The sequence below is a fragment of the Macaca nemestrina genome, chromosome 6 (assembly GCF_043159975.1).
Source record: "Macaca nemestrina isolate mMacNem1 chromosome 6, mMacNem.hap1, whole genome shotgun sequence".
Classification (NCBI taxonomy): domain Eukaryota; kingdom Metazoa; phylum Chordata; class Mammalia; order Primates; family Cercopithecidae; genus Macaca; species Macaca nemestrina.
In genome coordinates, this window is record NC_092130.1 from 82,353,973 (window position 1) to 82,360,355 (window position 6,383).

Sequence of the window (6,383 nt, forward strand, 5' to 3'; positions counted from 1 at the left end):
TTGCTAGGTCATATGATAATTCTATTTTTAGTTTTTTAAGGAATCTCCAAACTGTTTTTCATAATGGTTGTGCTGATTTTCATTCTAACAGTGTATAAGGGTTCTTTTATCTCTACATCCTTGCCAACACTTGTTATCATTTATCTTCTGATAATAGACATCCTAACAGATGTGAAGTAGTTTTAATTTGCATCTTCTTATGTTTAGTAATGTTGAGCATTTTCTCATATATCTAGTAGCCATTCGTATGTCTTTTTTGAGAAATGTCTATTCAGGTCCTTTGCTCATTTCTTAATAAGAGTATTTGTTTTTTTTTTTTTCTATAGACTCGTTTGAGTTCCTTTTATATTTTGGATATAGATCTCTTATCAGATGTGTGGCTTGTAAATATTTTCTCCCAAACTGTAGGTTCTCTTTACTCTGTTCATTCTTTCCTTTATTGTGCAGACACTTTTAAATTTTGATGTAACTACATTTGTGTACTTTTGCTTTTGTTACCTATGCTTTTAGCGTCAAATCTAAAAAAAAAATCATTTCCCAAATCAATGTAATGTAGTTTTTCTCCTGTGTTTTCCTCTAGTAGTTTCATAGTTTCAAGTCTTATGTTTAAAGTCTTTAATACATTTTGAGTTGATTTTTGTCCATATGATTTTTGTCCTTTATTCTGCTGATGTAGTGTATCATATTTATCAGTTTGTGAATGTTGAATCAACCTTGTATCTCAGGGACAAATCTCTCCTGATTATGGTGAATGATCCTTTTAATGTGTTGCTGAATTCAGTTTGCTAGTATTTAGTTGTGGATTTTTGCATCATGTTCATTAATGGTATTAGCCCATAGTTTTCTTTTCATGTGATGTCCTTGTCTGGCTTTGATATCAGAAAAACATTGGCCTTGTAAAGAGAGTTTAGGATTGTTCCCTTCTCTTTAATGTCTTGAAAAGTCTGTAGAGAATTGGTATTAAGTCTATTACTGACAAAGCTGGTCACCCAAAAGATGGGGTCCTTCCCTGTTCAGTATCACAAAGCCAACACACAAAACTGAAAGCGTCCATCAGTGCAGGCTTTATTCAATGGCCATGGGATTGAGAAGTAAAAGCATGGCTCACAAATCAACTTCTCAACTAGTGAGGGGTGAAAGGGTTAAAATATAGGATTTCTCTAATGAAGGGATTTGCCTTAAAAGTGAGAAGAGGAATATTCATATCTTTTCTGGTAATGGGAGGGAAATGTCCCAGAACCTGAGTGCTGCCTTTCCTTTTGTCCTTTCATGGCTTCTTTTTGTCACTGTCATGGTGATTGTCAGCAGTCATGGTGATTGTCAGCAGTCATGGTGCCATTTAGCATGGAAATCTGATCATAATGGAGTCTGAGGTCTTTTTGAAGTGATTTGATTGGCTATCTTGGTTCTTACCAGTCTCAGCTCATAAGGGTTACAAAGGGAACTTTTTATTACAGGTGTCCTGTTCCTTAAAGATAAGCAGAATTAAGACTGGGTAGAAATTCAGCTATGTCATGTTACCATTAAATTGTGTAGCAAATTCTTCCTTTTCTCTATAGGTACTCCTCATTCTTGAGGGGTGTGAGGGGACGAAGGTCCATCTTCTATAACTTCTTTAAGCTGAATCCGGGTGTTGATATGGGACCCATTGGAGGAGTGAAATTTTTCTTAGCTAGTCTTAGGTAGGTCTAGTTATCTCCTGGGTATAAGCCTAGCCATTCATATTGCTATATGGCCTTAACTTGCTTAGACACAAAAGAAACAAGGCAGTTTAAGAAACAGGGCCCAAAAATCAAAGAAGTAGGATGTCAGCTAAAGTGCCCAGGAAGGGTAAGAACCATGCAAGATTAGGGATGGCCTGTTTTATAATTTTTCCATATTCCCTGAGGGCCCATGCCCTTTTGGTTAAATTGGTGCAACCACTTGGTCTGGTTGTAGATGACTTTAATGTATTTTTTTATTTATCTGAAATTATTTACCCAAGCACAACAGGAAGTGTTGGTGACTATACACACCCTATCTTGTTCTGCCAAGAGGTCATTCAAGAGCAGACAGTTATGATGCATGATAATGGCTAGTAAGTCTGAGGAGACTGTGAGGCAGATAAGGCCATCACCAGTCTTATAGGCTAAAGTTTCTATAACTGTTTTGAAGTTGTGAAAGGTAACTTCATTGCAGGCAAATCTTCTCTATGAAGCAAGGAGACTGCCCATTATCCTGATGCCAGCCAGAATAAGCCAAATTGCCGTTTTACTCCTTGAGCAAGAGGGGAATGGAAAACAATTAAATATTTTGACTTGTCTTGTCGTTAGGTTCCCTAACTGCACTCTCCTTGATGTCATATATTTTCCAAATAGGGGTAGGCTCTGAATGAAACAAGGTGACGCCAAGAGCAAAGCTTAGAATACTTGTAAGCAAGACAAGTAGATTAAGTCCTGGCAGAAAAGTATATGCAGGCCCAAGGTAACTTATCTGTTTGAGGTTTCTTGTCCATCCTTTTGTAAAGGAACCTTAGATCTGAGAATGCTTCAGCTCAGTAAGTGGCACTTTCTTCCTTAGGTTTCGTGGCTGCCTTTATCTGGGTATGGTGGACCCAAGTGTCACTCCCTGTAACTCTAAGGTAGAGTTAGTTGTGAAAATTACCAGATATGGTCTTGTCTATTTAGGTTCTAAATAATCTTGTGGTCCTCCCACTTTTAGGTTTTTAACAAAACTCAGTCCTTGGTTGTAAAAGATGAAAGGCCAAATGAGATGATGAAGGTAATCCTTGAATTCTATACTCCTAAAAGGCCTTTATTGTTTTTCTAACCTTGGTGGCATATTTTATTTTTTTCATGTTTCTGAGGACCTCCTGGTTACCTTACCAGACCTGGACCAGTTGGCCATATATTAGCTCATAAGGGCTCAGTTTGATTTTTTCTTTTAGAGTTCTTCTTATTTTTAACAAGGCTGTGGGGAGTAATGAAATCCATGGGAGATGGGTTTTCTGGCTTACTTTGGCTAAAGTCCTTTTAAGGGCCTGGTTGGTGTGCTCTATTTTGCCTGAGACTGTGGTCTCCAGATGGTATGTAGGGATCATTTTATTTCTAAGCCCCAAGAAGCAGCCGTAGTAATGAAAGCTATAAATGCAGGTCCATTATCACTTTGGATTGACCAAGGCAGCTTGAATCTGGGGACCTTTGCCACCTCATGGGCAATTTCAGTGTGGGTGGCAAAGGCTTCTACCCATCCTGAAAAGGTGTCCGTAAGAACCAGGAGGTATATAAGCTTTTAGAGCCTCTGGGCATAACTGTGAAACTGATTTACCAGTCCTTCCCTGGGTGTCTACCTTGGTACTAGACCAGCTGTGTAGTCTCCTTTCCCTTCTCCCCACCCACTGCATAAGGTGGATATTAGGGTTATTAACATAGCAGATAGATTAGTCTCACCCACCTCTCTGATTAGTTCGCTGAGGGTTGGGGCAGTTATACTTTTACAAAGTCAGTTGACGGGCCTCTTGACCAGTGAGTGTTGGAATGGTTTCTGTTTTAACAGTCTGCAAGTCAGCTGCTTTTGGGGAAAGAAATTGTCCATGAGGGCTAATTAGCCATCCTGACTGATCAATACTTTTGGTATAACCCCATTTGGAGGCTTTTTTCCATTCCTTTTGAGAGTCAAAGAGGGTAAAAGAGCAGGACCCAGGAAAGAAGGTGAAAATGGCATTTTGAAAGTGACCTTCCCTAAAGTCACCTGTTTTGACACTAGGTTGGCTTTATTAGTTTCTTTAATTACCTTAACATCCCCCTTCTGGTGGCTGCAGCAATGAACTACTGCCACCTGGGCGAGTTTTCTTACAGTCTCTAATAACCTTAAAATGATGGTACCATTTTTGACCTGTTTATTATCAGAGGTTAACATGCCCCTTTTCCTCTAACTAGTGCCATGTGTGTGAAAGATGGACTATTAGTACCTGGAATCAGCATACTCATTCCCTTCACTCAATTTTATGCCCCAATTAGAGCAACAAGCTCTGCCTTCTGTCCCCCAAATGATGGGGCCTTTCTCTGTTCAGTATCACAAAGCCAATACAATGAAACTGAAAGTGAGGGTCAAGCAGTGCAGGCTTGACAGTGCAGGCTAAAAGCATCCAGGTAGGAGAGTGCCCGCTTCTACAGTATCAGTGAGACCATAGCATACCCTGCCCTCCCCTGGTCCTCTTGCATACAGCCATTCCCATTGGTGAACCGCTGGGATTCTGCATTCTTAATAGATTCACGTTTAAGGTTCAGCCTACTGAAGTAAACTTACTCCATCACTTCTAAGCAGTTATGAGATAAATCACCATCTTCAAGTGGAAGGAGTGTGGCTGTGTTCAAGATATTACATACCTTCAAAGTTATGTGATGGTTGTCTGTAACTGGAGAGCACTGCCTGAGGACAGCCATTCTGACCCCCTTTCATTCATGAGGGTCTGGGTATGGTGGGGAGTCCAGATGGTTAGGGGTTGGCCAAAGGTTAACTTTTCTGTTTCTTTTAAAAGGAGGGCTGTGACTGCCACTGACCCAAGGCAAGGGGGCCAGCGTTTAGCAAGTAATTCCAGTTGCTTGGAAAAGTAGATCATTTATCCAGGTCAGTGGGCCCAACCTTCAAGTTAGTATTACTAGAGCAATTGCTTCCTCTTATGAAACATAAAGACGGAAAGGTTTGTTTAAGTTGGTTAGGGCTAATGGTGGGGGCCTTGTGAGTAGGGTTTTAAATTTTCAGAATGCTTGGTCACATTATGCCATCCATTCAGAAGAATCAGGTGCTCTGGGTCCCTAGCTAAGGCTTCTCCAAATATTGTGGGGGAGTTTTTGAATGCCTGGGTCCACACAGTGATATAGGAGGGGAGTAGGGCAGTACTGGGTAGCCACAGGTAAGTCCCTGGCAAGGGCTCCACCCCCACGGAACTAGATGAGGACAGGCACTCCTGCTTTCATGCCCAAATGTTGCATTTTTCAAGACCATCCTGACCCCTATCCTACGTGGGCAAGACCTTAGTGGGCAGACACACAGGGGGCCAGATGTCAAGAGGAACACATCAGCAGAAGAAGACAAAAGTGGCTGGACCCTAGAGGACGGGTAGGGAGCACGCCAGCAGAAGAGTACACCGACAGAAGCAGGCAGGCACGCTAGCACATCACAGGTCATCCACCAGGGGGACAAGGTAGAGTTTAGCTGGGGCAGTCAGAGAAGAGTCTGTCCATCCCCAGGGGAAAACCATCTCCCCTCTGACTCCTCCATCTGCTGAGAGCTACTTCTACTCAATAAAACCTTGCATTCATTCTCCAAGCCCATGTGTGATCTGATTCCTCTGGTACACCAAAGCAAGAAACCCTGGGATACAGAACTCCTTCTGTCCTTGTGATAAGGAAGGGGGTCTAATTGAGCTGGTTAACACAAGCTGCCTATAGAAGGCAAACTAAAAGAGGTCCCTGTAACGCATGCCCACTGGGGCTTCAGCTGTAAACATTAACCCCTAGACACTGCCATGGAGTTGTTGCCCCACAGCCTGCCTGTCTGTATGCTCCCCTAGAGGTTCCAGCAGTGGGCACTGGAGAAGCAAGCCACACCCCCATCACACTCCCTGAGATGGGGGCGAGGGAACCTTGCCCATTTCAACTGGGGCCTCACCTAGGATCCTGGAAGGTGAGTGTGAACGAATGTGAAACTGTCAAGTCTACCTCTCTTCCAAAACCCCACCACCTCTCTTTCTTCCCTGTGAGTAAGAGGCTATGTTTCCCTTCACTGAGTTTTAAATAAAAAATAATTAGCAAATCTGAACAAAAATGTATCCTGACAATATTGAAGACATGTTTAAAATTTTTATTTTATTAGTTTTAAAACCATTTTTATTCATCAAAGATTACTAAATTCATGTGAACTTGAAGAACATTTGGACTTACTTAATTCATGAGTACTTATTTACTTACAAGCCACTTTGGTGGTATGCTAGACTTCCTGCATAAGGTAACACATCTCTGCATACACACAAAGATCCAAGAGCTTTTACCTCAGAATTTTAGCCGTGAGATACAATACAAACTCACCATTTCATAAGTGACAAAATGGCAGATTTAATTTTTTTTTTTTGACAAAATTGGAACCCGTTCACATGACTAAATTTCATTTGCCCCAATAGGTATTCACGGAAGGCTGTCGACCAAAATTTGGGTAAAGCAGTTTTTACGGCATTTTTTTTTTTTTTGTAATCCTCTTTTACAGTTTTTCTTCAGTTCCAAATGGGTTTCCAATGTCTCCATTTCAATCAGACCATAAATAATAAGTCTTATCTCAGCACCAGCAACTGGATCACAGGGGATTCACAGCAGGCAAAGAAAAGAGAGGAAAATAGCTTTAGAAAA

The 6,383-nt window shown here is 41.3% G+C and overlaps 1 long non-coding RNA gene across 1 annotated transcript in view; it reads left to right on the plus strand.

Annotated features, from left to right (window-relative positions):
* Positions 1-1,538: 1,538 nt before the first annotated feature.
* Positions 1,539-6,383, plus strand: part of LOC112424819 (uncharacterized) — a 58,784-nt gene continuing 53,939 nt past the window's right edge. The window contains exons 1-3 of the long non-coding RNA XR_003015752.2: positions 1,539-1,830; positions 1,985-2,077; positions 2,358-2,463. This is a non-coding gene — a long non-coding RNA (uncharacterized lncRNA). The remainder of the gene's footprint in view (positions 1,831-1,984; positions 2,078-2,357; positions 2,464-6,383) is intronic.